This window comes from Sminthopsis crassicaudata, chromosome 3, assembly GCF_048593235.1.
Source record: "Sminthopsis crassicaudata isolate SCR6 chromosome 3, ASM4859323v1, whole genome shotgun sequence".
Taxonomy (NCBI): Eukaryota; Metazoa; Chordata; class Mammalia; order Dasyuromorphia; family Dasyuridae; genus Sminthopsis; species Sminthopsis crassicaudata.
This window is the reverse complement of record NC_133619.1, coordinates 578,552,010-578,560,157: the sequence shown is the minus strand read 5'-3', so window position 1 is coordinate 578,560,157 and position 8,148 is coordinate 578,552,010. Positions and strand designations below refer to the sequence as shown.

General features: G+C 37.5%; 1 protein-coding gene across 1 annotated transcript in view; it reads left to right on the top strand.

Annotated features, from left to right (window-relative positions):
* The first annotated feature begins 1,342 nt into the window (after positions 1-1,342).
* The window catches only part of SERTM1 (serine rich and transmembrane domain containing 1), a 29,019-nt gene continuing 22,213 nt past the window's right edge, over positions 1,343-8,148 (top strand). Inside the window, exon 1 of the mRNA XM_074304898.1 lies at positions 1,343-1,581. The gene's annotated coding sequence lies outside the window, so the exon portion shown is untranslated. The remainder of the gene's footprint in view (positions 1,582-8,148) is intronic.

The window sequence follows — 8,148 nt, the reverse complement described above, 5'->3', positions numbered from 1 at the left end:
AAGTAAGAAAGCTGTTTCCCAACTCTACAACAGGATCCTAAAGTTCAAATGGAAACTCCCTTAAAGACACAAAAATAATGTAAACAACGACACTAAAGTATATACAGTAAGTTATCTGTAGTGACCTCCTTAGTACCCTGGATATCTTAGAATCAGCAGGAGTCAGGATAAGCAAAAGTCCTTGATCTTTATTATTGGTCTTTTGGGATTGCTGTCAGGGGATTAGATCTAGCAATCTCTACACCTCCTTTCTCTCTCTCTCCACTGCCAAAGAATGAATCTGCTTATCCTACTCCACCTTCTGATCTCTCTCCCCTTCTCTGTCCACATCCACAGATCAAGCCAGCACAGAATAATTGAGCAGGGTCATCCTCTAAGCATATGTTAATAGAGTATTTTCCAATTGGTGCTTGGTTATCTAAGTGCATCTGCTCAGTTCTGGCCCTTTACAGTTATCCATATCTATAACAACATATCCATTGCCATGCCAGTTTCTTGATGTATATAGATTGCTATATTGATCAGCAAGACTTGGTGGCAGCACTAACTCAGATTTGCTTTCTGATGGTCTGTTTTTTTGGTTTTTGTTTTTTGACTGTCCATAGACACAAGCTGAGGAGGGATGCACATATACAGAATAGAGCCTTACTGTGTTACATAGCAATAGTAACATCTCACACAACACACAATCTAGCTTGGAAATATTCCAGGATGCCAAGATGAATTGCAAGGAAAACCCTAGAAGGGAAATTCAAAGAGCAGAGTTTCTAGGACTGGATTTCACAGGACAAAATGCTGTAATGCAATGAATAGAAAGAAGGTTATATCCCTCATTCAGAGAAAGGTAAGCCCATCTTACCTCTGATTGGGGAAGGAGAAAGAATATCTCTGGATAGTTAAGACCTAGGTTAAGAGAAAAGGCCAGCGAGTAGGTTCTCACCTGCAGGGAAGCACCTTGTTCCCACTCCACCCCCAACTCTTTCTGCTCCCTTTCCACCTCTCTCCACCCCCACACCAAGTTCCTCCACAACCTGCTTTTTCCAGATGGGGTTTTATGGGCAGACGTCTCTATGTACTCTGGGCTTTTCCAACCTAGGAGTGGAGAAAAGAAAGATTCTTCCCCCCTCTCCCTCCTCCGCCCCAGCTTCCTACCGTTCCCCACATAAGAGACACTGCTAGGTGCACCCAGCCCAGTCCTTAGCAGTGAGGGAGCCTGGCACCGCGTAGAAGGAGGCAGCAGGGAGGGGGAGAATCCAGGTTCAGGGCCATTGGTTGTGGGGGTTGGAGAGTGGGCGGGGAAAAACTCCTCCCTCTGTCTCTTAGTCTTCGGGCAGCGCAGCTCGTTGCCTACCGCTGCTACAGTGCCTACCGCTCCTGTACTGGCTGGAAGACTGACTGGCCCAGACCCGACCTGGTTAACGCCTCTTACTCTCAGCACCTCACTAAAGCCCAACGCACCATACTCTCCCAGAGGAAGATTCCTCAGCCTGTAGCTGTGGGACAGAAGCAAGACGCCGCTCTCTCTCAAAGCCGCCAGGGGGGTGCTCTCCCCGACCTTCCACCTAGGTCTCCAGATCGCAGGTTAGTGCGAGATCCCCGTTCCCCACACTCCCAACAGTAGGAAGCTGAGCAGGGGGTGGGAGAGAATGGAAGGGTCGGAAGGGTAGGTGAGGAGCAGTCAACTAGGTATCCGGTCAGCGGGTCACTGTTGACATCCCGGGGACATCATGATGAGCATTCATCCTCCTTTAGGAGATCCTACCCCTCCCTTAGGATCAGTCTTCCGAGTGACCATCCCAAGCCCCTTCTTCACTCCCCACTTGGCTGAAGAGGGATAACTCATTTCCAGGATTTTTTAAAAGCGAGCCACCAGTCGATGTGAAGCTTCCCACTCTGGGAGACCTGTCAAAAGTGTCCCTTGTCCTGCATTCATCTGTCCTCTCCTAGTCCACTTTGCCTTAGCCACCAGCCCTTAGACCTCCTTCCCCACGGGTTCCGTATTTTGGAAGACAGACTATTTTTATTCATCTCCTCTTCAGGAAAAGGGGAGTGGGGGGAGTCCGGCTTTCCTGAGTCTTTTCTATCGCAGATATCACAATTGAAGGAGGCAGTTCAGGGGTCGGGCACGGGGCATCGGGTTTCTGGACTCGGACAGGACCAGACATATTTTTATTTAGATCAAAGTAACAGGGAAATATCACCAACGTGTTATCAATAACACCTCGTATTTGTATAATGCTTTCTACTTTTCAAAGCTCTTTCTCGCCGGCGGTTTTTTTTTTTCTTCTTCTTCTTCTTCTTTTTTTCCCATATCTTTCTTTTTTCTCTCTCTCTTTTTTTTCATCTCTTTCTTTTTTTTTTCCTTTTTTTCCCATCTCTTTCTTATGAAAACTTGCCCATGCTCACATGCACTGCCTGCTTTGGACGGTAAAACTGTATCTCAGGCAGGACTTTAGATGGCTCATAGAGCTGCTCTCGTTACCAGGAAGTTTTTTTGGACGCTGCACTCTTTGGGCTCCCCGGCAATAGTTGTATGGAGGTTCTTAGAAGACCCGTTTGGAAACAACGCCCTTTCCCAGACTCAGCAGTCCCTCACCCCCAATCCTGAAATTTAAGAGCTGTAATCATCCATTTCCTTTTCGAACTGCTTATAATTAAAGGGTATTGATTTTGGGAGAGGGGAAATTAGCGAAGTAGAAGGATCCTGATATTCATTTTAAAAGACTGTTGGAAACTTGGTTTGGGGAATCTCTTTCCTTGTAACTCTTGACTTTTAGTAGAATGGGTAGATTTGGTGTTTTGACCTTAAAGACAAGATCTACCTCTTAATTTCCTTTTTCTGCCTAATTTATTTAAAGAAATGGATTGGCTTGGAGAGGTGGTGGTGTTCCTGCTAAATAAATAAATAACTGGGACAGGTAGGGATTTGAAGGGGTCGTCTGATTGGACTTGCTCCATTTATAGGTTTATGATTACATCAGTACAGAGATATGAGAATCCATTAATTGATCGGAGGTCTTGTTTCAGTCTTTCCTAGATGGTTCTCCTCAGGTGCTTTTCACTTGAATTTTATCCAACTCCTTTAAAAAAAGAGCAAAAGAAAAAAAAAGTCAAATAGTTATTGCCTTTCAAATAATAAGTTGGAGTTGCTTATGATTCCTTGATTATTTTTAAGAATATTTTTATTAATAAGAAGCAGTAGCTTTTTAAAATTCATCATTCTATGATCCATTTTCATCATATATTGACATGCAATTTTCTTTGTTCACTAAAAATCCTATTTTGTACTTAGAAGAGGCCCCTGTCTCTCCCCTCAATTTCTCATCACCTACTTGCTTTCAATTAATAATAGAAATGTCTTTGTTGGAGATATTTTGCAAGTGGGACTGCTTTTGAACACTACTGCATACTGAAGCTACTTTCTGAAACCTGATCTTTGAAGAGAAGTGAAACCTTTGACTATCATAGAAGTATTTCAGGTATATTAGCCCTTAACATCTGCAAAGTGCATATTATATGCCCACCATACTTTAGGAATTGTAGGACCTCAATAAATATTATTGATTGTCATCATCAATGAAGCTAACATAGTATGAAGATTGCCTTTCTGCCCTGATCTTAGTTGTTCCAAAACTATTGCCATATCTCATGGTAATTTAATTATTGCTGTTTTCTTTCCTTCTCCCCTCTCAACTGATGGCTTTATTTCTTGTTTTCATTTGGAATACAAAGATGCTTGGTCATAATTAAATGATGTTAATGGGTTCATTGTCACTATTATAAAGAAGAAATATTTATCCCTAAAGAAGCAAAAATTTTAGTTTTCTGCTATTATTTTAATCAACTCTATATGAAAGGTATTCCAAAATGCCTCCTCTTCCCAGTTAATACTCCTCACTTTTCTTTTGGGGTTAGGCATGTAACTTATTACTCTCTATTGCTTTATTTATTTATTATGAAATGCTTTATTAAGGTCTCAAAGCAGTTCTGATAGATATGTCTTTAAGTGTCATTAGCTTTTATATGAAATACAAAACAAAGTAATTGCTACATATAATCACAGATTTTGTTTCTTTTGGATTCAAAGAGGTCATTTAAGTGCATGAGTTAATACATTTATAGAAATAAAATCAATAAAGTAGAGTATTAAGAAAATACTACATTCTCAGTTTTCTAAGGCACATATTTTAGGGAGAGAACATAATCTTTGTTTTATAATAAATGGGGGGGTGTCACAATACAGATGCTTTCAAAGACTTTCTAGTAGAAAACACTAAGAAGAAAATCAAGGGGAGTAGTACCAATGAGATTTAAATGCTTAAATTTGCCAATAAATGAAGGGGGAGTCTGGGAAGGAGCAGAGAAGGGATTCAATATTCTGATTCATAATTTAGGCTGCCAGAGTCCCAGTTACTAAGACTGAAAAGTGCATATAATATTTTTCAACACATGATAAAGTCTTTGAGGCTGATGGAAATCATTAATCTCTGTATTCATTAAGCTGCTTGAGGTGCTCAGTGACAAGCTCCACAATCCAAGATTCCAGATTCATCTCATCTGTAATTCTGTATTATAGCATTTGCATTGATCAAATTTATTTTTCTATGGTATACCATGACATGTGACAAAAATTATTTTGCTAGAATTCTTTGGAATATGAATATGAAATACTTTAAATTGTATGTTCCATTTACACAGGTCAAAAAGGAGGTTTTGAACAAGTACTTCTTCATTATGAAAATATGAAATTATTGCAAAACCAGTCAAAGAATTGCCAACATGACAAAATATCTGAGCTTATTGAGAGGGGGTGATTAACATTATCATTAACATTTCCTATGTTCTAAACATTTCAAAATCTCTATTACTATTATAGTGTACTATTTTCTACTATCTATATGAAAATGAAAATCTCTTTTCATATTATATTTTTATTATTTTTCTTCATTGTTCTTGGTGTTCAAAAGGCTTGGAAATCTACATATCTACTTTTGGTAAAGTAGGTTCCTTAATATTGTTAGAGGGTTGTATACAAACTTGATGGTGATAGCAAAAACACATAGCTGCGAGAATTCTCATGTATTCTCATGTATTCAGGAAACAGAATATTTCTACGACAGCATCAGTTCAGAAGCTAAATGGAATTCATTTAGGGAACAGTCAATATATAGATTCAGCTCCCTGGGGAAGCTGAAATAGCAGCCTTCCTAATTAATTTGTCACAAGAATATTTCACTGATTAGAAAGACTTGTTAATCTGTTGGTTATTGCCAGTTAAATGGTTTACTTCTCAGTCACTTGGCACCAGAGTATTTTATTGTGCCTCTAGTGCCCAATTTGTGGTTATTTGGTATCTTAATTCTCACTTATTTATTAGTGACTTGTTTCCTTAGTAAATTCTCAAGCCCTTGGGACAATCTAAGGATTTGAATTAATTTCTGCATTTAGTACTTATACTATTTCATCAGGTCAAACATTTTGCTAATGTTAGTTCTAACTGCTACTAATCTTTGAAGTGACCTTGAATGGGGATGCTGTCATTTTTATAGGCAAGACACTAGAGTATAGAGAAATCATAATTTGCTGTTGGCCACATTTCAACTATTGTGATACTTCTCAGCAGGATCATACAAAATGGTATGGGAAATGTGTGCTTCACCTTAAACCTTCTTCAGGGTTTAAATAGCTAGAGGTGGGCAACTAAGAATATACAATTCTACCCCAGAATCAAGACTATCTTGCCAGAAATCATATGTTTTTGCCATCTGATTCTGTGTCCATTCTAATGACTGATTCTACCTTTAAGAAACAAGAAGGGAAATAAATATATCATTGTGAAGCTCCACAAAATGAAGTATAAAAAACTTATTGGCTTTCCTAACCTCAGTAGCAATGTAATCCATTTTATGTGTCATAAGTACAAGTTTCTACTTTTTAATCTTTCACAGTGATGCTAGACAATTAGATGCAAATGAAAAATCCAAATATCTGGATATTTGAAATGAGGATGATTGGATCTTTAAAGAAATACTTGAGTAACTTACTGCATTTATTTTTTTGGTTTTCATCTCTAAGGAAATATGTGCTTTTATGTGAACATGATAAAGGTAACAAGACATCTAGGAAATGTACCATCATTTACATTTTACAATGGAAATGTTTTAATATTGTCACATTATTTATATTTTATATTATTTTAATGCTACATATAAATATACACAAAACATCTATCTCGATATAGTTTTATTTGATTTTTCACAACAACTCTGGGTGATAGATACAATTATCTATATTTTAGAGATGAGGCAATTGAGATTAAGAAAAATTATTATTACTTGCTTGAGGTGGTACAGCTTGTAAATATCTGAGGCAGCATTTGAATTCTGGTCTTCCTGATCAGAAATTGCTGATAGAGTTGACATTTTAAAGAAAAATAATTCATACTATGTGAGGAATTTTGCTAGAATAACAATACTCACAGGTAATTAATTACAAGATAAATGAAACTTAGAAAGAAAAAATTTTCTTTTCTTCATATTTTTGTTTTTCTGGATTCTTTCCTCCAGGAATTTTTCTAAGTAGCAATGGTTGTTAAAGTAATGATTTGGTGTCCTGTGACAGAAATGGTAGATACAACAATAATCTCCTTTCTTTGCACATGGAAGACATATTTTATCCTTCAGCATTAAGGTTGTAATGGGTTTTCTTTATATTTGCTCCCCTCCAATGAAAAAGATCATCTAGGACCTTAATTTTTTTTAAATAACTTTTAATTAAAATGTTCATCCTCTGAGACTGTTTCCATCTGTCTCATGCACAGTTGGTCCAACCAGCTCTGCATTGCCTTGCCAAAACTGGATTCTATTCTGATTATTGTTGTACAGTCCATAATGCTGTCCAAAGAAATCCTTCAGCTCATGTTTAAAGACGAATCTGCCCATCCATTTATTACAACCTCAGGTTCACTTTTGTATATCACTCTCAAAATGATGCCACTGAGAATTTTTGTAGCCATATTCTTACTGCCCTTTCCCTGCCTTCAAGTATGGACATACCTATGCAGATATTTACTGTCCCAGTGAATTTTGGATATTCCATATCATTATCATGAAGGTGGTCTTAGCTTTCACTTATGATGGGCTTATATGCTGTGAACTGCTTACTTCTTTTTTCATTTGTACACTTCTTCTAGGACTTCCAACTAACATACTTCAAGAACTTGTATGCTATCCAACCTGGAGCTCTTCAAGCAAAGGCTAGATGAGCACTTATCATTTCTGTTGCAGAGAAGAATGTTTTCTTAAATGCAGAATGATACTTTCTAACTCTGCTATTGGATGATTCCACTTTTCACATATTGCTACATTTTTCACATCAGATAAATGAGTTTAAACTCAATGCCGATTTACCCCTAAACTGATTAATTTGCCCTTATGCCCATTCATTAGCCTTTCAAAATTATTTGAGTTTCTTTACCAAAATACTTAAATAAAAAAGTGAGATGATATGAAGTAATTTTTGATGATCCCCTACACATAGTGGATATCCACTGAACACATGCTGAATGAATGAACATCAATAAGTAAATATTTATTAAGCACCAAATATATGTCAGGCATTATGCCAAGCACTAGAGAAACAAAAAGAGGCAAAAGACAGTTCTGTTCTCAAGAAGCTTACAGTCTAATGTGGACAACATACAAACAAAAATATATAAAGCCAGCTATATACAGGATAAATAGGAAATAATTTAACAGAAAAAATATACACTGGAAATGAGAGGTTGGAAAAGACTTCCTGCAGAAAATTAGATTTTTTAAAGGAAGCCAGGAAAGTTAGTAGTTGGAATGGAGAAGGGAGAGTATTCCAGGAATAGGACATAGCCAGAGAAAATGCCCAGAGCTAAGTAATGGAATATCCTATTCATATGACAGTCAGGCGGCTATTGTATCAGATTGAATCAGAAAGTGCCTGTCAGGGAGTAAGATGTAAGAAGATGGAAAAGGCAAGAAAAGACTTGTCTTATAGAAGGTCTTTTCCAGAAGTTTAGCTCAAAGGGCAGAAGAGATAAAGGAACATAGTGGAGGTATGAAATTGATATCTACAAGTACCTACAAGTATCCTGTAGGTGGTAGTTGAACTTTTTCT